Here is a 15,803-nt window from a genome sequence, read left to right as displayed (position 1 = left end):
CTTAAAAGTACAAAACTCAGTAGGCCCAGAGCCTACGGCCACACCACACTGAATGCGCCTGATCTCGTCTGATCTCAGAAGCTAAGCAGTGTCGGGCCTAGTTAGTACCTGGATGGGAGACCGCCTGGGAATACCAGGTGCTGTAGGCTTTTTTGTACTCCAAGTTCAGGAAGTGAGCCATTTCTCAATTGCCTTTCAAAACTGCAAGGTCTAGCCGACTAGATGCTTAAAAGTACAAAACTCAAAAGGCCCAGAGCCTACGGCCACACCACACTGAATACGTCCGATCTCGTCTGATCTCGGAAGCTAAGCAGTGTCGGGCCTCGTTAGTACTTGGATGGGAGACCGCCTGGGAATACCAGGTGCTGTAGGCTTTTTTGTGCTCCAAGTTCAGGAAGTGAGCCATTTCTCAATTGCCTTTCAAAACTGCAAGGTCTAGCTGACTAGATGCTTAATAGTACAAAACTCACAAGGCCCAGAGCCTACGGCCACACCACACTGATTGCGCCCGATCTAGTCTGATCTCGGAAGCTAAGCAGTGTCGGGCCTAGTTAGTACCTGGATGGGAGACCACCTGGGAATACCAGGTGCTGTAGGCTTTTTTGTGCTCCAAGTTCAGGAAGTGAGCCATTTCACAATTGCCTTTCAAAACTGCAAGGTCTAGCCGACTAGATGCTTAAAAGTACAAAACTCACTAGGCCCAGAGCCTACGGCCACACCACACTGAATGCGCCCGATCTCGGAAGCTAAGCAGGGTCGGGCCTAGTTAGTACCTGGATGGGAGACTGCCTGGGAATACCAGGTGCTGTAGGCTTTTTTGTGCTCCATGATTAGTAATTGCGCAACTTCTCAATTATTTTTCAAATTTGGTATGTTTCCAAAATAATTGTATCCCGTTTTATAGCGGAAATGTTGGACAACATCATGAGGGCTGGAGCTACCTTTTTACATAGAATTAGCATACAGGTAGTGTGTTAATGGGTAATAAATCGACTTTCACATGTAATGCAGTACAGAGAATATTGAGTCCTTCAAGAGGCATGAAAGAAAACCATTATTGTGTTGATTGTTCTCTCCACCTCCCTGCAACAGACACAGGATGGATGAATTAAAGTTATCCTACCAGACATAGGAGTCCTGAATGGGCCCACCAGTCTTATATATCTCGCCTGATCGAGCCTGATCGAGCGATGAGCGTGGTATCATGTTGCAAGTGGCTGCATGGCTTAGCTTACTAAATGCAAATGCATAAGAGTAATATTCTTAGCATTCCTAGAGCCTACGGCCACACCACACTGAATGCACCCGATCTCGTCTGATCTCGGAAGTTAAGCAGTGTCAGGCCTAGTTAGTACCTGGATGGGAGACCGCCTGGGAATACCAGGTGCTGTAGGCTTTTTTGTGCTCCAAGTTCAGGAAGTGAGCCCTTTCTCAATTGCCTTTTAAAACTGCAAGGTCTAGCCGACTAGATGCTTAAAAGTACAAAACTCACTAGGCCCAGAGCCTACGGCCACACCACACTGAATGCGCCTGATCTCGTCTGATCTCAGAAGCTAAGCAGTGTCGGGCCTAGTTAGTACCTGGATGGGAGACCGCCTGGGAATACCAGGTGCTGTAGGCTTTTTTGTACTCCAAGTTCAGGAAGTGAGCCATTTCTCAATTGCCTTTCAAAACTGCAAGGTCTAGCCGACTAGATGCTTAAAAGTACAAAACTCACAAGGCCCAGAGCCTACGGCCACACCACACTGAATGCGCCCGATCTCGTCTGATCTCGGAAGCTAAGCAGTGTCGGGCCTCGTTAGTACCTGGATGGGAGACCGCCTGGGAATACCAGGTGCTGTAGGCTTTTTTGTGCTCCAAGTTCAGGAAGTGAGCCATTTCTCAATTGCCTTTCAAAACTGCAAGGTCTAGCTGACTAGATGCTTAAAAGTACAAAACTCACTAGGCCCAGAGCCTACGGCCACACCACACTGATTGCGCCCGATCTCGTCTGATCTCGGAAGCTAAGCAGTGTCGGGCCTAGTTAGTACCTGGATGGGAGACCACCTGGGAATACCAGGTGCTGTAGGCTTTTTTGTGCTCCAAGTTCAGGAAGTGAGCCATTTCACAATTGCCTTTCAAAACTGCAAGGTCTAGCCGACTAGATGCTTAAAAGTACAAAACTCACTAGGTCTAGAGCCTACGGCCACACCCCACTGAATGCGCCTGATCTCGTCTGATCTCAGAAGCTAAGCAGTGTCGGGCCTAGTTAGTACCTGGATGGGAGACCGCCTGGGAATACCAGGTGCTGTAGGCTTTTTTGTACTCCAAGTTCAGGAAGTGAGCCATTTCTCAATTGCCTTTCAAAACTGCAAGGTCTAGCCGACTAGATGCTTAAAAGTACAAAACTCACCAAGCCCAGAGCCTACGGCCACACCACACTGAATGCGCCCGAACTCGTCTGATCTCGGAAGCTAAGCAGTGTCGGGCCTCGTTAGTACCTGGATGGGAGACCGCCTGAGAATACCAGGTGCTGTAGGCTTTTTTGTGCTCCAAGTTCAGGAAGTGAGCCATTTCTCAATTGCCTTTCAAAACTGCAAGGTCTAGCTGACTAGATGCTTAAAAGTACAAAACTCACTAGGCCCAGAGCCTACGGCCACACCACACTGATTGCGCCCGATCTCGTCTGATCTCGGAAGCTAAGCAGTGTCGGGCCTAGTTAGTACCTGGATGGGAGACCACCTGGGAATACCAGGTGCTGTAGGCTTTTTTGTGCTCCAAGTTCAGGAAGTGAGCCATTTCACAATTGCCTTTCAAAACTGCAAGGTCTAGCCGACTAGATGCTTAAAAGTACAAAACTCACTAGGCCCAGAGCCTACGGCCACACCACACTGAATGCGCCCGATCTCGGAAGCTAAGCAGGGTCGGGCCTAGTTAGTACCTGGATGGGAGACTGCCTGGGAATACCAGGTGCTGTAGGCTTTTTTGTGCTCCATGATTAGTAATTGCGCAACTTCTCAATTATTTTTCAAATTTGGTATGTTTCCAAAATAATTGTATCCCGTTTTATAGCGGAAATGTTGGACAACATCATGAGGGCTGGAGCTACCTTTTTACATAGAATTAGCATACAGGTAGTGTGTTCATGGGTAATAAATCGACTTTCACATGTAATGCAGTACAGAGAATATTGAGTCCTTCAAGAGGCATGAAAGAAAACCATTATTGTGTTGATTGTTCTCTCCACCTCCCTGCAACAGACACAGGATGGATGAATTAAAGTTATCCTACCAGACATAGGAGTCCTGAATGGGCCCACCAGTCTTATATATCTCGCCTGATCGAGCCTGATCGAGCGATGAGCGTGGTATCATGTTGCAAGTGGCTGCATGGCTTAGCTTACTAAATGCAAATGCATAAGAGTAATATTCTTAGCATTCCTAGAGCCTACGGCCACACCACACTGAATGCACCCGATCTCGTCTGATCTCGGAAGTTAAGCAGTGTCAGGCCTAGTTAGTACCTGCATGGGAGACCGCCTGGGAATACCAGGTGCTGTAGGCTTTTTTGTGCTCCAAGTTCAGGAAGTGAGCCCTTTCTCAATTGCCTTTTAAAACTGCAAGGTCTAGCCGACTAGATGCTTAAAAGTACAAAACTCACTAGGCCCAGAGCCTACGGCCACACCACACTGAATGCGCCTGATCTCGTCTGATCTCAGAAGCTAAGCAGTGTCGGGCCTAGTTAGTACCTGGATGGGAGACCGCCTGGGAATACCAGGTGCTGTAGGCTTTTTTGTACTCCAAGTTCAGGAAGTGAGCCATTTCTCAATTGCCTTTCAAAACTGCAAGGTCTAGCTGACTAGATGCTTAAAAGTACAAAACTCACTAGGCCCAGAGCCTACGGCCACACCACACTGATTGCGCCCGATCTCGTCTGATCTCGGAAGCTAAGCAGTGTCGGGCCTAGTTAGTACCTGGATGGGAGACCACCTGGGAATACCAGGTGCTGTAGGCTTTTTTGTGCTCCAAGTTCAGGAAGTGAGCCATTTCACAATTGCCTTTCAAAACTGCAAGGTCTAGCCGACTAGATGCTTAAAAGTACAAAACTCACTAGGCCCAGAGCCTACGGCCACACCACACTGAATGCGCCCGATCTCGGAAGCTAAGCAGGGTCGGGCCTAGTTAGTACCTGGATGGGAGACTGCCTGGGAATACCAGGTGCTGTAGGCTTTTTTGTGCTCCATGATTAGTAATTGCGCAACTTCTCAATTATTTTTCAAATTTGGTATGTTTCCAAAATAATTGTATCCCGTTTTATAGCGGAAATGTTGGACAACATCATGAGGGCTGGAGCTACCTTTTTACATAGAATTAGCATACAGGTAGTGTGTTCATGGGTAATAAATCGACTTTCACATGTAATGCAGTACAGAGAATATTGAGTCCTTCAAGAGGCATGAAAGAAAACCATTATTGTGTTGATTGTTCTCTCCACCTCCCTGCAACAGACACAGGATGGATGAATTAAAGTTATCCTACCAGACATAGGAGTCCTGAATGGGCCCACCAGTCTTATATATCTCGCCTGATCGAGCCTGATCGAGCGATGAGCGTGGTATCATGTTGCAAGTGGCTGCATGGCTTAGCTTACTAAATGCAAATGCATAAGAGTAATATTCTTAGCATTCCTAGAGCCTATGGCCACACCACACTGAATGCACCCGATCTCGTCTGATCTTGGAAGTTAAGCAGTGTCAGGCCTAGTTAGTACCTGGATGGGAGACCGCCTGGGAATACCAGGTGCTGTAGGCTTTTTTGTGCTCCAAGTTCAGGAAGTGAGCCCTTTCTCAATTGCCTTTTAAAACTGCAAGGTCTAGCCGACTAGATGCTTAAAAGTACAAAACTCACTAGGCCCAGAGCCTACGGCCACACCACACTGAATGCGCCTGATCTCGTCTGATCTCAGAAGCTAAGCAGTGTCGGGCCTAGTTAGTACCTGGATGGGAGACCGCCTGGGAATACCAGGTGCTGTAGGCTTTTTTGTACTCCAAGTTCAGGAAGTGAGCCATTTCTCAATTGCCTTTCAAAACTGCAAGGTCTAGCCGACTAGATGCTTAAAAGTACAAAACTCACAAGGCCCAGAGCCTACGGCCACACCACACTGAATGCGCCCGATCTCGTCTGATCTCGGAAGCTAAGCAGTGTCGGGCCTCGTTAGTACCTGGATGGGAGACCGCCTGGGAATACCAGGTGCTGTAGGCTTTTTTGTGCTCCAAGTTCAGGAAGTGAGCCATTTCTCAATTGCCTTTCAAAACTGCAAGGTCTAGCTGACTAGATGCTTAAAAGTACAAAACTCACTAGGCCCAGAGCCTACGGCCACACCACACTGATTGCGCCCGATCTCGTCTGATCTCGGAAGCTAAGCAGTGTCGGGCCTAGTTAGTACCTGGATGGGAGACCACCTGGGAATACCAGGTGCTGTAGGCTTTTTTGTGCTCCAAGTTCAGGAAGTGAGCCATTTCACAATTGCCTTTCAAAACTGCAAGGTCTAGCCGACTAGATGCTTAAAAGTACAAAACTCACTAGGTCTAGAGCCTACGGCCACACCACACTGAATGCGCCTGATCTCGTCTGATCTCAGAAGCTAAGCAGTGTCGGGCCTAGTTAGTACCTGGATGGGAGACCGCCTGGGAATACCAGGTGCTGTAGGCTTTTTTGTACTCCAAGTTCAGGAAGTGAGCCATTTCTCAATTGCCTTTCAAAACTGCAAGGTCTAGCCGACTAGATGCTTAAAAGTACAAAACTCACAAGGCCGAGAGCCTACGGCCACACCACACTGAATGCGCCCGATCTCGTCTGATCTCGGAAGCTAAGCAGTGTCGGGCCTCGTTAGTACCTGGATGGGAGACCGCCTGAGAATACCAGGTGCTGTAGGCTTTTTTGTGCTCCAAGTTCAGGAAGTGAGCCATTTCTCAATTGCCTTTCAAAACTGCAAGGTCTAGCTGACTAGATGCTTAAAAGTACAAAACTCACTAGGCCCAGAGCCTACGGCCACACCACACTGATTGCGCCCGATCTCGTCTGATCTCGGAAGCTAAGCAGTGTCGGGCCTAGTTAGTACCTGGATGGGAGACCACCTGGGAATACCAGGTGCTGTAGGCTTTTTTGTGCTCCAAGTTCAGGAAGTGAGCCATTTCACAATTGCCTTTCAAAACTGCAAGGTCTAGCCGACTAGATGCTTAAAAGTACAAAACTCACTAGGCCCAGAGCCTACGGCCACACCACACTGAATGCGCCCGATCTCGGAAGCTAAGCAGGGTCGGGCCTAGTTAGTACCTGGATGGGAGACTGCCTGGGAATACCAGGTGCTGTAGGCTTTTTTGTGCTCCATGATTAGTAATTGCGCAACTTCTCAATTATTTTTCAAATTTGGTATGTTTCCAAAATAATTGTATCCCGTTTTATAGCGGAAATGTTGGACAACATCATGAGGGCTGGAGCTACCTTTTTACATAGAATTAGCATACAGGTAGTGTGTTCATGGGTAATAAATCGACTTTCACATGTAATGCAGTACAGAGAATATTGAGTCCTTCAAGAGGCATGAAAGAAAACCATTATTGTGTTGATTGTTCTCTCCACCTCCCTGCAACAGACACAGGATGGATGAATTAAAGTTATCCTACCAGACATAGGAGTCCTGAATGGGCCCACCAGTCTTATATATCTCGCCTGATCGAGCCTGATCGAGCGATGAGCGTGGTATCATGTTGCAAGTGGCTGCATGGCTTAGCTTACTAAATGCAAATGCATAAGAGTAATATTCTTAGCATTCCTAGAGCCTACGGCCACACCACACTGAATGCACCCGATCTCGTCTGATCTCGGAAGTTAAGCAGTGTCAGGCCTAGTTAGTACCTGGATGGGAGACCGCCTGGGAATACCAGGTGCTGTAGGCTTTTTTGTGCTCCAAGTTCAGGAAGTGAGCCCTTTCTCAATTGCCTTTTAAAACTGCAAGGTCTAGCCGACTAGATGCTTAAAAGTACAAAACTCACTAGGCCCAGAGCCTACGGCCACACCACACTGAATGCGCCTGATCTCGTCTGATCTCAGAAGCTAAGCAGTGTCGGGCCTAGTTAGTACCTGGATGGGAGACCGCCTGGGAATACCAGGTGCTGTAGGCTTTTTTGTACTCCAAGTTCAGGAAGTGAGCCATTTCTCAATTGCCTTTCAAAACTGCAAGGTCTAGCCGACTAGATGCTTAAAAGTACAAAACTCACAAGGCCCAGAGCCTACGGCCACACCACACTGAATGCGCCCGATCTCGTCTGATCTCGGAAGCTAAGCAGTGTCGGGCCTCGTTAGTACCTGGATGGGAGACCGCCTGGGAATACCAGGTGCTGTAGGCTTTTTTGTGCTCCAAGTTCAGGAAGTGAGCCATTTCTCAATTGCCTTTCAAAACTGCAAGGTCTAGCTGACTAGATGCTTAAAAGTACAAAACTCACTAGGCCCAGAGCCTACGGCCACACCACACTGATTGCGCCCGATCTCGTCTGATCTCGGAAGCTAAGCAGTGTCGGGCCTAGTTAGTACCTGGATGGGAGACCACCTGGGAATACCAGGTGCTGTAGGCTTTTTTGTGCTCCAAGTTCAGGAAGTGAGCCATTTCACAATTGCCTTTCAAAACTGCAAGGTCTAGCCGACTAGATGCTTAAAAGTACAAAACTCACTAGGTCTAGAGCCTACGGCCACACCCCACTGAATGCGCCTGATCTCGTCTGATCTCAGAAGCTAAGCAGTGTCGGGCCTAGTTAGTACCTGGATGGGAGACCGCCTGGGAATACCAGGTGCTGTAGGCTTTTTTGTACTCCAAGTTCAGGAAGTGAGCCATTTCTCAATTGCCTTTCAAAACTGCAAGGTCTAGCCGACTAGATGCTTAAAAGTACAAAACTCACAAAGCCCAGAGCCTACGGCCACACCACACTGAATGCGCCCGAACTCGTCTGATCTCGGAAGCTAAGCAGTGTCGGGCCTCGTTAGTACCTGGATGGGAGACCGCCTGAGAATACCAGGTGCTGTAGGCTTTTTTGTGCTCCAAGTTCAGGAAGTGAGCCATTTCTCAATTGCCTTTCAAAACTGCAAGGTCTAGCTGACTAGATGCTTAAAAGTACAAAACTCACTAGGCCCAGAGCCTACGGCCACACCACACTGATTGCGCCCGATCTCGTCTGATCTCGGAAGCTAAGCAGTGTCGGGCCTAGTTAGTACCTGGATGGGAGACCACCTGGGAATACCAGGTGCTGTAGGCTTTTTTGTGCTCCAAGTTCAGGAAGTGAGCCATTTCACAATTGCCTTTCAAAACTGCAAGGTCTAGCCGACTAGATGCTTAAAAGTACAAAACTCACTAGGCCCAGAGCCTACGGCCACACCACACTGAATGCGCCCGATCTCGGAAGCTAAGCAGGGTCGGGCCTAGTTAGTACCTGGATGGGAGACTGCCTGGGAATACCAGGTGCTGTAGGCTTTTTTGTGCTCCATGATTAGTAATTGCGCAACTTCTCAATTATTTTTCAAATTTGGTATGTTTCCAAAATAATTGTATCCCGTTTTATAGCGGAAATGTTGGACAACATCATGAGGGCTGGAGCTACCTTTTTACATAGAATTAGCATACAGGTAGTGTGTTCATGGGTAATAAATCGACTTTCACATGTAATGCAGTACAGAGAATATTGAGTCCTTCAAGAGGCATGAAAGAAAACCATTATTGTGTTGATTGTTCTCTCCACCTCCCTGCAACAGACACAGGATGGATGAATTAAAGTTATCCTACCAGACATAGGAGTCCTGAATGGGCCCACCAGTCTTATATATCTCGCCTGATCGAGCCTGATCGAGCGATGAGCGTGGTATCATGTTGCAAGTGGCTGCATGGCTTAGCTTACTAAATGCAAATGCATAAGAGTAATATTCTTAGCATTCCTAGAGCCTACGGCCACACCACACTGAATGCACCCGATCTCGTCTGATCTCGGAAGTTAAGCAGTGTCAGGCCTAGTTAGTACCTGCATGGGAGACCGCCTGGGAATACCAGGTGCTGTAGGCTTTTTTGTGCTCCAAGTTCAGGAAGTGAGCCCTTTCTCAATTGCCTTTTAAAACTGCAAGGTCTAGCCGACTAGATGCTTAAAAGTACAAAACTCACTAGGCCCAGAGCCTACGGCCACACCACACTGAATGCGCCTGATCTCGTCTGATCTCAGAAGCTAAGCAGTGTCGGGCCTAGTTAGTACCTGGATGGGAGACCGCCTGGGAATACCAGGTGCTGTAGGCTTTTTTGTACTCCAAGTTCAGGAAGTGAGCCATTTCTCAATTGCCTTTCAAAACTGCAAGGTCTAGCTGACTAGATGCTTAAAAGTACAAAACTCACTAGGCCCAGAGCCTACGGCCACACCACACTGATTGCGCCCGATCTCGTCTGATCTCGGAAGCTAAGCAGTGTCGGGCCTAGTTAGTACCTGGATGGGAGACCACCTGGGAATACCAGGTGCTGTAGGCTTTTTTGTGCTCCAAGTTCAGGAAGTGAGCCATTTCACAATTGCCTTTCAAAACTGCAAGGTCTAGCCGACTAGATGCTTAAAAGTACAAAACTCACTAGGCCCAGAGCCTACGGCCACACCACACTGAATGCGCCCGATCTCGGAAGCTAAGCAGGGTGGGGCCTAGTTAGTACCTGGATGGGAGACTGCCTGGGAATACCAGGTGCTGTAGGCTTTTTTGTGCTCCATGATTAGTAATTGCGCAACTTCTCAATTATTTTTCAAATTTGGTATGTTTCCAAAATAATTGTATCCCGTTTTATAGCGGAAATGTTGGACAACATCATGAGGGCTGGAGCTACCTTTTTACATAGAATTAGCATACAGGTAGTGTGTTCATGGGTAATAAATCGACTTTCACATGTAATGCAGTACAGAGAATATTGAGTCCTTCAAGAGGCATGAAAGAAAACCATTATTGTGTTGATTGTTCTCTCCACCTCCCTGCAACAGACACAGGATGGATGAATTAAAGTTATCCTACCAGACATAGGAGTCCTGAATGGGCCCACCAGTCTTATATATCTCGCCTGATCGAGCCTGATCGAGCGATGAGCGTGGTATCATGTTGCAAGTGGCTGCATGGCTTAGCTTACTAAATGCAAATGCATAAGAGTAATATTCTTAGCATTCCTAGAGCCTACGGCCACACCACACTGAATGCACCCGATCTCGTCTGATCTTGGAAGTTAAGCAGTGTCAGGCCTAGTTAGTACCTGGATGGGAGACCGCCTGGGAATACCAGGTGCTGTAGGCTTTTTTGTGCTCCAAGTTCAGGAAGTGAGCCCTTTCTCAATTGCCTTTTAAAACTGCAAGGTCTAGCCGACTAGATGCTTAAAAGTACAAAACTCACTAGGCCCAGAGCCTACGGCCACACCACACTGAATGCGCCTGATCTCGTCTGATCTCAGAAGCTAAGCAGTGTCGGGCCTAGTTAGTACCTGGATGGGAGACCGCCTGGGAATACCAGGTGCTGTAGGCTTTTTTGTACTCCAAGTTCAGGAAGTGAGCCATTTCTCAATTGCCTTTCAAAACTGCAAGGTCTAGCCGACTAGATGCTTAAAAGTACAAAACTCACAAGGCCCAGAGCCTACGGCCACACCACACTGAATGCGCCCGATCTCGTCTGATCTCGGAAGCTAAGCAGTGTCGGGCCTCGTTAGTACCTGGATGGGAGACCGCCTGGGAATACCAGGTGCTGTAGGCTTTTTTGTGCTCCAAGTTCAGGAAGTGAGCCATTTCTCAATTGCCTTTCAAAACTGCAAGGTCTAGCTGACTAGATGCTTAAAAGTACAAAACTCACTAGGCCCAGAGCCTACGGCCACACCACACTGATTGCGCCCGATCTCGTCTGATCTCGGAAGCTAAGCAGTGTCGGGCCTAGTTAGTACCTGGATGGGAGACCACCTGGGAATACCAGGTGCTGTAGGCTTTTTTGTGCTCCAAGTTCAGGAAGTGAGCCATTTCACAATTGCCTTTCAAAACTGCAAGGTCTAGCCGACTAGATGCTTAAAAGTACAAAACTCACTAGGTCTAGAGCCTACGGCCACACCACACTGAATGCGCCTGATCTCGTCTGATCTCAGAAGCTAAGCAGTGTCGGGCCTAGTTAGTACCTGGATGGGAGACCGCCTGGGAATACCAGGTGCTGTAGGCTTTTTTGTACTCCAAGTTCAGGAAGTGAGCCATTTCTCAATTGCCTTTCAAAACTGCAAGGTCTAGCCGACTAGATGCTTAAAAGTACAAAACTCACAAGGCCAAGAGCCTACGGCCACACCACACTGAATGCGCCCGATCTCGTCTGATCTCGGAAGCTAAGCAGTGTCGGGCCTCGTTAGTACCTGGATGGGAGACCGCCTGAGAATACCAGGTGCTGTAGGCTTTTTTGTGCTCCAAGTTCAGGAAGTGAGCCATTTCTCAATTGCCTTTCAAAACTGCAAGGTCTAGCTGACTAGATGCTTAAAAGTACAAAACTCACTAGGCCCAGAGCCTACGGCCACACCACACTGATTGCGCCCGATCTCGTCTGATCTCGGAAGCTAAGCAGTGTCGGGCCTAGTTAGTACCTGGATGGGAGACCACCTGGGAATACCAGGTGCTGTAGGCTTTTTTGTGCTCCAAGTTCAGGAAGTGAGCCATTTCACAATTGCCTTTCAAAACTGCAAGGTCTAGCCGACTAGATGCTTAAAAGTACAAAACTCACTAGGCCCAGAGCCTACGGCCACACCACACTGAATGCGCCCGATCTCGGAAGCTAAGCAGGGTCGGGCCTAGTTAGTACCTGGATGGGAGACTGCCTGGGAATACCAGGTGCTGTAGGCTTTTTTGTGCTCCATGATTAGTAATTGCGCAACTTCTCAATTATTTTTCAAATTTGGTATGTTTCCAAAATAATTGTATCCCGTTTTATAGCGGAAATGTTGGACAACATCATGAGGGCTGGAGCTACCTTTTTACATAGAATTAGCATACAGGTAGTGTGTTCATGGGTAATAAATCGACTTTCACATGTAATGCAGTACAGAGAATATTGAGTCCTTCAAGAGGCATGAAAGAAAACCATTATTGTGTTGATTGTTCTCTCCACCTCCCTGCAACAGACACAGGATGGATGAATTAAAGTTATCCTACCAGACATAGGAGTCCTGAATGGGCCCACCAGTCTTATATATCTCGCCTGATCGAGCCTGATCGAGCGATGAGCGTGGTATCATGTTGCAAGTGGCTGCATGGCTTAGCTTACTAAATGCAAATGCATAAGAGTAATATTCTTAGCATTCCTAGAGCCTAAGGCCACACCACACTGAATGCACCCGATCTCGTCTGATCTCGGAAGTTAAGCAGTGTCAGGCCTAGTTAGTACCTGGATGGGAGACCGCCTGGGAATACCAGGTGCTGTAGGCTTTTTTGTGCTCCAAGTTCAGGAAGTGAGCCCTTTCTCAATTGCCTTTTAAAACTGCAAGGTCTAGCCGACTAGATGCTTAAAAGTACAAAACTCACTAGGCCCAGAGCCTACGGCCACACCACACTGAATGTGCCTGATCTCGTCTGATCTCAGAAGCTAAGCAGTGTCGGGCCTAGTTAGTACCTGGATGGGAGACCGCCTGGGAATACCAGGTGCTGTAGGCTTTTTTGTGCTCCAAGTTCAGGAAGTGAGCCATTTCTCAATTGCCTTTCAAAACTGCAAGGTCTAGCTGACTAGATGCTTAAAAGTACAAAACTCACTAGGCCCAGAGCCTACGGCCACACCACACTGATTGCGCCCGATCTCGTCTGATCTCGGAAGCTAAGCAGTGTCGGGCCTAGTTAGTACCTGGATGGGAGACCGCCTGGGAATACCAGGTGCTGTAGGCTTTTTTGTGCTCCAAGTTCAGGAAGTGAGCCATTTCTCAATTGCCTTTCAAAACTGCAAGGTCTAGCTGACTAGATGCTTAAAAGTACAAAACTCACTAGGCCCAGAGCCTACGGCCACACCACACTGATTGCGCCCGATCTCGTCTGATCTCGGAAGCTAAGCAGTGTCGGGCCTAGTTAGTACCTGGATGGGAGACCACCTGGGAATACCAGGTGCTGTAGGCTTTTTTGTGCTCCAAGTTCAGGAAGTGAGCCATTTCACAATTGCCTTTCAAAACTGCAAGGTCTAGCCGACTAGATGCTTAAAAGTACAAAACTCACTAGGTCTAGAGCCTATGGCCACACCACACTGAATGCGCCTGATCTCGTCTGATCTCAGAAGCTAAGCAGTGTCGGGCCTAGTTAGTACCTGGATGGGAGACCGCCTGGGAATACCAGGTGCTGTAGGCTTTTTTGTACTCCAAGTTCAGGAAGTGAGCCATTTCTCAATTGCCTTTCAAAACTGCAAGGTCTAGCCGACTAGATGCTTAAAAGTACAAAACTCACAAGGCCCAGAGCCTACGGCCACACCACACTGAATGCGCCCGATCTCGTCTGATCTCGGAAGCTAAGCAGTGTCGGGCCTCGTTAGTACCTGGATGGGAGACCGCCTGAGAATACCAGGTGCTGTAGGCTTTTTTGTGCTCCAAGTTCAGGAAGTGAGCCATTTCTCAATTGCCTTTCAAAACTGCAAGGTCTAGCTGACTAGATGCTTAAAAGTACAAAACTCACTAGGCCCAGAGCCTACGGCCACACCACACTGATTGCGCCTGATCTCGTCTGATCTCAGAAGCTAAGCAGTGTCGGGCCTAGTTAGTACCTGGATGGGAGACCACCTGGGAATACCAGGTGCTGTAGGCTTTTTTGTGCTCCAAGTTCAGGAAGTGAGCCATTTCACAATTGCCTTTCAAAACTGCAAGGTCTAGCCGACTAGATGCTTAAAAGTACAAAACTCACTAGGCCCAGAGCCTACGGCCACACCACACTGAATGCGCCCGATCTCGGAAGCTAAGCAGGGTCGGGCCTAGTTAGTACCTGGATGGGAGACTGCCTGGGAATACCAGGTGCTGTAGGCTTTTTTGTGCTCCATGATTAGTAATTGCGCAACTTCTCAATTATTTTTCAAATTTGGTATGTTTCCAAAATAATTGTATCCCGTTTTATAGCGGAAATGTTGGACAACATCATGAGGGCTGGAGCTACCTTTTTACATAGAATTAGCATACAGGTAGTGTGTTCATGGGTAATAAATCGACTTTCACATGTAATGCAGTACAGAGAATATTGAGTCCTTCAAGAGGCATGAAAGAAAACCATTATTGTGTTGATTGTTCTCTCCACCTCCCTGCAACAGACACAGGATGGATGAATTAAAGTTATCCTACCAGACATAGGAGTCCTGAATGGGCCCACCAGTCTTATATATCTCGCCTGATCGAGCCTGATCGAGCGATGAGCGTGGTATCATGTTGCAAGTGGCTGCATGGCTTAGCTTACTAAATGCAAATGCATAAGAGTAATATTCTTAGCATTCCTAGAGCCTACGGCCACACCACACTGAATGCACCCGATCTCGTCTGATCTCGGAAGTTAAGCAGTGTCAGGCCTAGTTAGTACCTGGATGGGAGACCGCCTGGGAATACCAGGTGCTGTAGGCTTTTTTGTGCTCCAAGTTCAGGAAGTGAGCCCTTTCTCAATTGCCTTTTAAAACTGCAAGGTCTAGCCGACTAGATGCTTAAAAGTACAAAACTCACTAGGCCCAGAGCCTACGGCCACACCACACTGAATGCGCCTGATCTCGTCTGATCTCAGAAGCTAAGCAGTGTCGGGCCTAGTTAGTACCTGGATGGGAGACCGCCTGGGAATACCAGGTGCTGTAGGCTTTTTTGTACTCCAAGTTCAGGAAGTGAGCCATTTCTCAATTGCCTTTCAAAACTGCAAGGTCTAGCCGACTAGATGCTTAAAAGTACAAAACTCACAAGGCCCAGAGCCTACGGCCACACCACACTGAATGCGTCCGATCTCGTCTGATCTCGGAAGCTAAGCAGTGTCGGGCCTCGTTAGTACTTGGATGGGAGACCGCCTGGGAATACCAGGTGCTGTAGGCTTTTTTGTGCTCCAAGTTCAGGAAGTGAGCCATTTCTCAATTGCCTTTCAAAACTGCAAGGTCTAGCTGACTAGATGCTTAAAAGTACAAAACTCACAAGGCCCAGAGCCTACGGCCACACCACACTGATTGCGCCCGATCTAGTCTGATCTCGGAAGCTAAGCAGTGTCGGGCCTAGTTAGTACCTGGATGGGAGACCACCTGGGAATACCAGGTGCTGTAGGCTTTTTTGTGCTCCAAGTTCAGGAAGTGAGCCATTTCACAATTGCCTTTCAAAACTGCAAGGTCTAGCCGACTAGATGCTTAAAAGTACAAAACTCACTAGGCCCAGAGCCTACGGCCACACCACACTGAATGCGCCCGATCTCGGAAGCTAAGCAGGGTCGGGCCTAGTTAGTACCTGGATGGGAGACTGCCTGGGAATACCAGGTGCTGTAGGCTTTTTTGTGCTCCATGATTAGTAATTGCGCAACGTCTCAATTATTTTTCAAATTTGGTATGTTTCCAAAATAATTGTATCCCGTTTTATAGCGGAAATGTTGGACAACATCATGAGGGCTGGAGCTACCTTTTTACATAGAATTAGCATACAGGTAGTGTGTTAATGGGTAATAAATCGACTTTCACATGTAATGCAGTACAGAGAATATTGAGTCCTTCAAGAGGCATGAAAGAAAACCATTATTGTGTTGATTGTTCTCTCCACCTCCCTGCAACAGACACAGGATG

General features: G+C 47.9%; 48 non-coding genes and 9 pseudogenes across 48 annotated transcripts; all 57 read left to right on the top strand.

The window, feature by feature from the left end:
- Positions 1-30: 30 nt before the first annotated feature.
- LOC138464038 (5S ribosomal RNA) lies at positions 31-149 on the top strand. The gene has a single exon (XR_011266622.1). It is a non-coding gene; the product is annotated as a 5S ribosomal RNA (ribosomal RNA).
- A 106-nt stretch (positions 150-255) lies between these two features.
- Positions 256-374, top strand: LOC138464787 (5S ribosomal RNA). The gene has a single exon (XR_011267363.1). It is a non-coding gene; the product is annotated as a 5S ribosomal RNA (ribosomal RNA).
- A 106-nt stretch (positions 375-480) lies between these two features.
- On the top strand, positions 481-599 carry LOC138464736 (5S ribosomal RNA). Its single transcript, XR_011267314.1, has one exon. It is a non-coding gene; the product is annotated as a 5S ribosomal RNA (ribosomal RNA).
- Positions 600-705: 106 nt separating this feature from the next.
- LOC138456652 (5S ribosomal RNA) lies at positions 706-814 on the top strand (annotated as a pseudogene).
- A 463-nt stretch (positions 815-1,277) lies between these two features.
- Positions 1,278-1,396, top strand: LOC138461226 (5S ribosomal RNA). The gene has a single exon (XR_011263854.1). It is a non-coding gene; the product is annotated as a 5S ribosomal RNA (ribosomal RNA).
- Positions 1,397-1,502: 106 nt separating this feature from the next.
- LOC138464026 (5S ribosomal RNA) lies at positions 1,503-1,621 on the top strand. The gene has a single exon (XR_011266610.1). It is a non-coding gene; the product is annotated as a 5S ribosomal RNA (ribosomal RNA).
- A 106-nt stretch (positions 1,622-1,727) lies between these two features.
- Positions 1,728-1,846, top strand: LOC138461948 (5S ribosomal RNA). The gene has a single exon (XR_011264552.1). It is a non-coding gene; the product is annotated as a 5S ribosomal RNA (ribosomal RNA).
- A 106-nt stretch (positions 1,847-1,952) lies between these two features.
- On the top strand, positions 1,953-2,071 carry LOC138459491 (5S ribosomal RNA). The gene has a single exon (XR_011262607.1). It is a non-coding gene; the product is annotated as a 5S ribosomal RNA (ribosomal RNA).
- A 106-nt stretch (positions 2,072-2,177) lies between these two features.
- LOC138461832 (5S ribosomal RNA) lies at positions 2,178-2,296 on the top strand. The gene has a single exon (XR_011264439.1). It is a non-coding gene; the product is annotated as a 5S ribosomal RNA (ribosomal RNA).
- A 106-nt stretch (positions 2,297-2,402) lies between these two features.
- LOC138454551 (5S ribosomal RNA) lies at positions 2,403-2,521 on the top strand. Its single transcript, XR_011261223.1, has one exon. It is a non-coding gene; the product is annotated as a 5S ribosomal RNA (ribosomal RNA).
- A 106-nt stretch (positions 2,522-2,627) lies between these two features.
- LOC138459478 (5S ribosomal RNA) lies at positions 2,628-2,746 on the top strand. Its single transcript, XR_011262604.1, has one exon. It is a non-coding gene; the product is annotated as a 5S ribosomal RNA (ribosomal RNA).
- A 106-nt stretch (positions 2,747-2,852) lies between these two features.
- Positions 2,853-2,961, top strand: LOC138456651 (5S ribosomal RNA; annotated as a pseudogene).
- Positions 2,962-3,424: 463 nt separating this feature from the next.
- On the top strand, positions 3,425-3,543 carry LOC138463261 (5S ribosomal RNA). Its single transcript, XR_011265847.1, has one exon. It is a non-coding gene; the product is annotated as a 5S ribosomal RNA (ribosomal RNA).
- A 106-nt stretch (positions 3,544-3,649) lies between these two features.
- Positions 3,650-3,768, top strand: LOC138464014 (5S ribosomal RNA). Its single transcript, XR_011266598.1, has one exon. It is a non-coding gene; the product is annotated as a 5S ribosomal RNA (ribosomal RNA).
- Positions 3,769-3,874: 106 nt separating this feature from the next.
- On the top strand, positions 3,875-3,993 carry LOC138459466 (5S ribosomal RNA). The gene has a single exon (XR_011262601.1). It is a non-coding gene; the product is annotated as a 5S ribosomal RNA (ribosomal RNA).
- A 106-nt stretch (positions 3,994-4,099) lies between these two features.
- On the top strand, positions 4,100-4,208 carry LOC138456650 (5S ribosomal RNA; annotated as a pseudogene).
- Positions 4,209-4,671: 463 nt separating this feature from the next.
- Positions 4,672-4,790, top strand: LOC138465132 (5S ribosomal RNA). The gene has a single exon (XR_011267707.1). It is a non-coding gene; the product is annotated as a 5S ribosomal RNA (ribosomal RNA).
- A 106-nt stretch (positions 4,791-4,896) lies between these two features.
- LOC138464002 (5S ribosomal RNA) lies at positions 4,897-5,015 on the top strand. Its single transcript, XR_011266586.1, has one exon. It is a non-coding gene; the product is annotated as a 5S ribosomal RNA (ribosomal RNA).
- Positions 5,016-5,121: 106 nt separating this feature from the next.
- LOC138461947 (5S ribosomal RNA) lies at positions 5,122-5,240 on the top strand. Its single transcript, XR_011264551.1, has one exon. It is a non-coding gene; the product is annotated as a 5S ribosomal RNA (ribosomal RNA).
- A 106-nt stretch (positions 5,241-5,346) lies between these two features.
- On the top strand, positions 5,347-5,465 carry LOC138459454 (5S ribosomal RNA). The gene has a single exon (XR_011262599.1). It is a non-coding gene; the product is annotated as a 5S ribosomal RNA (ribosomal RNA).
- A 106-nt stretch (positions 5,466-5,571) lies between these two features.
- On the top strand, positions 5,572-5,690 carry LOC138463989 (5S ribosomal RNA). Its single transcript, XR_011266572.1, has one exon. It is a non-coding gene; the product is annotated as a 5S ribosomal RNA (ribosomal RNA).
- Positions 5,691-5,796: 106 nt separating this feature from the next.
- Positions 5,797-5,915, top strand: LOC138464656 (5S ribosomal RNA). Its single transcript, XR_011267234.1, has one exon. It is a non-coding gene; the product is annotated as a 5S ribosomal RNA (ribosomal RNA).
- A 106-nt stretch (positions 5,916-6,021) lies between these two features.
- On the top strand, positions 6,022-6,140 carry LOC138459442 (5S ribosomal RNA). Its single transcript, XR_011262597.1, has one exon. It is a non-coding gene; the product is annotated as a 5S ribosomal RNA (ribosomal RNA).
- A 106-nt stretch (positions 6,141-6,246) lies between these two features.
- Positions 6,247-6,355, top strand: LOC138456649 (5S ribosomal RNA; annotated as a pseudogene).
- Positions 6,356-6,818: 463 nt separating this feature from the next.
- On the top strand, positions 6,819-6,937 carry LOC138461225 (5S ribosomal RNA). The gene has a single exon (XR_011263853.1). It is a non-coding gene; the product is annotated as a 5S ribosomal RNA (ribosomal RNA).
- A 106-nt stretch (positions 6,938-7,043) lies between these two features.
- Positions 7,044-7,162, top strand: LOC138463977 (5S ribosomal RNA). Its single transcript, XR_011266560.1, has one exon. It is a non-coding gene; the product is annotated as a 5S ribosomal RNA (ribosomal RNA).
- Positions 7,163-7,268: 106 nt separating this feature from the next.
- Positions 7,269-7,387, top strand: LOC138461946 (5S ribosomal RNA). Its single transcript, XR_011264550.1, has one exon. It is a non-coding gene; the product is annotated as a 5S ribosomal RNA (ribosomal RNA).
- Positions 7,388-7,493: 106 nt separating this feature from the next.
- On the top strand, positions 7,494-7,612 carry LOC138459430 (5S ribosomal RNA). Its single transcript, XR_011262595.1, has one exon. It is a non-coding gene; the product is annotated as a 5S ribosomal RNA (ribosomal RNA).
- A 106-nt stretch (positions 7,613-7,718) lies between these two features.
- On the top strand, positions 7,719-7,837 carry LOC138461831 (5S ribosomal RNA). The gene has a single exon (XR_011264438.1). It is a non-coding gene; the product is annotated as a 5S ribosomal RNA (ribosomal RNA).
- Positions 7,838-7,943: 106 nt separating this feature from the next.
- On the top strand, positions 7,944-8,062 carry LOC138454549 (5S ribosomal RNA). The gene has a single exon (XR_011261221.1). It is a non-coding gene; the product is annotated as a 5S ribosomal RNA (ribosomal RNA).
- Positions 8,063-8,168: 106 nt separating this feature from the next.
- Positions 8,169-8,287, top strand: LOC138459417 (5S ribosomal RNA). The gene has a single exon (XR_011262593.1). It is a non-coding gene; the product is annotated as a 5S ribosomal RNA (ribosomal RNA).
- A 106-nt stretch (positions 8,288-8,393) lies between these two features.
- On the top strand, positions 8,394-8,502 carry LOC138456647 (5S ribosomal RNA; annotated as a pseudogene).
- A 463-nt stretch (positions 8,503-8,965) lies between these two features.
- On the top strand, positions 8,966-9,084 carry LOC138463260 (5S ribosomal RNA). The gene has a single exon (XR_011265846.1). It is a non-coding gene; the product is annotated as a 5S ribosomal RNA (ribosomal RNA).
- A 106-nt stretch (positions 9,085-9,190) lies between these two features.
- On the top strand, positions 9,191-9,309 carry LOC138463965 (5S ribosomal RNA). Its single transcript, XR_011266548.1, has one exon. It is a non-coding gene; the product is annotated as a 5S ribosomal RNA (ribosomal RNA).
- Positions 9,310-9,415: 106 nt separating this feature from the next.
- LOC138459405 (5S ribosomal RNA) lies at positions 9,416-9,534 on the top strand. The gene has a single exon (XR_011262591.1). It is a non-coding gene; the product is annotated as a 5S ribosomal RNA (ribosomal RNA).
- A 106-nt stretch (positions 9,535-9,640) lies between these two features.
- LOC138457517 (5S ribosomal RNA) lies at positions 9,641-9,749 on the top strand (annotated as a pseudogene).
- Positions 9,750-10,212: 463 nt separating this feature from the next.
- On the top strand, positions 10,213-10,331 carry LOC138463550 (5S ribosomal RNA). Its single transcript, XR_011266137.1, has one exon. It is a non-coding gene; the product is annotated as a 5S ribosomal RNA (ribosomal RNA).
- Positions 10,332-10,437: 106 nt separating this feature from the next.
- Positions 10,438-10,556, top strand: LOC138463952 (5S ribosomal RNA). The gene has a single exon (XR_011266536.1). It is a non-coding gene; the product is annotated as a 5S ribosomal RNA (ribosomal RNA).
- A 106-nt stretch (positions 10,557-10,662) lies between these two features.
- Positions 10,663-10,781, top strand: LOC138461945 (5S ribosomal RNA). The gene has a single exon (XR_011264549.1). It is a non-coding gene; the product is annotated as a 5S ribosomal RNA (ribosomal RNA).
- Positions 10,782-10,887: 106 nt separating this feature from the next.
- LOC138459393 (5S ribosomal RNA) lies at positions 10,888-11,006 on the top strand. The gene has a single exon (XR_011262589.1). It is a non-coding gene; the product is annotated as a 5S ribosomal RNA (ribosomal RNA).
- Positions 11,007-11,112: 106 nt separating this feature from the next.
- On the top strand, positions 11,113-11,231 carry LOC138463940 (5S ribosomal RNA). The gene has a single exon (XR_011266524.1). It is a non-coding gene; the product is annotated as a 5S ribosomal RNA (ribosomal RNA).
- Positions 11,232-11,337: 106 nt separating this feature from the next.
- Positions 11,338-11,456, top strand: LOC138464655 (5S ribosomal RNA). Its single transcript, XR_011267233.1, has one exon. It is a non-coding gene; the product is annotated as a 5S ribosomal RNA (ribosomal RNA).
- Positions 11,457-11,562: 106 nt separating this feature from the next.
- On the top strand, positions 11,563-11,681 carry LOC138459381 (5S ribosomal RNA). Its single transcript, XR_011262587.1, has one exon. It is a non-coding gene; the product is annotated as a 5S ribosomal RNA (ribosomal RNA).
- A 106-nt stretch (positions 11,682-11,787) lies between these two features.
- On the top strand, positions 11,788-11,896 carry LOC138456645 (5S ribosomal RNA; annotated as a pseudogene).
- A 463-nt stretch (positions 11,897-12,359) lies between these two features.
- On the top strand, positions 12,360-12,478 carry LOC138453895 (5S ribosomal RNA). The gene has a single exon (XR_011260596.1). It is a non-coding gene; the product is annotated as a 5S ribosomal RNA (ribosomal RNA).
- Positions 12,479-12,584: 106 nt separating this feature from the next.
- On the top strand, positions 12,585-12,703 carry LOC138462427 (5S ribosomal RNA). The gene has a single exon (XR_011265024.1). It is a non-coding gene; the product is annotated as a 5S ribosomal RNA (ribosomal RNA).
- Positions 12,704-12,809: 106 nt separating this feature from the next.
- Positions 12,810-12,928, top strand: LOC138461003 (5S ribosomal RNA). The gene has a single exon (XR_011263650.1). It is a non-coding gene; the product is annotated as a 5S ribosomal RNA (ribosomal RNA).
- A 106-nt stretch (positions 12,929-13,034) lies between these two features.
- On the top strand, positions 13,035-13,153 carry LOC138459369 (5S ribosomal RNA). Its single transcript, XR_011262585.1, has one exon. It is a non-coding gene; the product is annotated as a 5S ribosomal RNA (ribosomal RNA).
- A 106-nt stretch (positions 13,154-13,259) lies between these two features.
- On the top strand, positions 13,260-13,378 carry LOC138461727 (5S ribosomal RNA). The gene has a single exon (XR_011264333.1). It is a non-coding gene; the product is annotated as a 5S ribosomal RNA (ribosomal RNA).
- A 106-nt stretch (positions 13,379-13,484) lies between these two features.
- On the top strand, positions 13,485-13,603 carry LOC138464654 (5S ribosomal RNA). Its single transcript, XR_011267231.1, has one exon. It is a non-coding gene; the product is annotated as a 5S ribosomal RNA (ribosomal RNA).
- A 106-nt stretch (positions 13,604-13,709) lies between these two features.
- LOC138461186 (5S ribosomal RNA) lies at positions 13,710-13,828 on the top strand. The gene has a single exon (XR_011263817.1). It is a non-coding gene; the product is annotated as a 5S ribosomal RNA (ribosomal RNA).
- A 106-nt stretch (positions 13,829-13,934) lies between these two features.
- On the top strand, positions 13,935-14,043 carry LOC138456644 (5S ribosomal RNA; annotated as a pseudogene).
- A 463-nt stretch (positions 14,044-14,506) lies between these two features.
- Positions 14,507-14,625, top strand: LOC138461224 (5S ribosomal RNA). The gene has a single exon (XR_011263852.1). It is a non-coding gene; the product is annotated as a 5S ribosomal RNA (ribosomal RNA).
- A 106-nt stretch (positions 14,626-14,731) lies between these two features.
- LOC138463927 (5S ribosomal RNA) lies at positions 14,732-14,850 on the top strand. The gene has a single exon (XR_011266512.1). It is a non-coding gene; the product is annotated as a 5S ribosomal RNA (ribosomal RNA).
- Positions 14,851-14,956: 106 nt separating this feature from the next.
- On the top strand, positions 14,957-15,075 carry LOC138463845 (5S ribosomal RNA). The gene has a single exon (XR_011266429.1). It is a non-coding gene; the product is annotated as a 5S ribosomal RNA (ribosomal RNA).
- A 106-nt stretch (positions 15,076-15,181) lies between these two features.
- On the top strand, positions 15,182-15,300 carry LOC138464735 (5S ribosomal RNA). The gene has a single exon (XR_011267313.1). It is a non-coding gene; the product is annotated as a 5S ribosomal RNA (ribosomal RNA).
- A 106-nt stretch (positions 15,301-15,406) lies between these two features.
- Positions 15,407-15,515, top strand: LOC138456643 (5S ribosomal RNA; annotated as a pseudogene).
- The last annotated feature ends 288 nt before the right edge of the window (positions 15,516-15,803 follow it).

The sequence above is a fragment of the Ambystoma mexicanum genome, chromosome 4p, assembly GCF_040938575.1.
Source record: "Ambystoma mexicanum isolate Mex_15411 chromosome 4p, UKY_AmexF1_1, whole genome shotgun sequence".
Taxonomy (NCBI): Eukaryota; Metazoa; Chordata; class Amphibia; order Caudata; family Ambystomatidae; genus Ambystoma; species Ambystoma mexicanum.
This window is presented reverse-complemented; position numbering and strand designations above follow the sequence as displayed.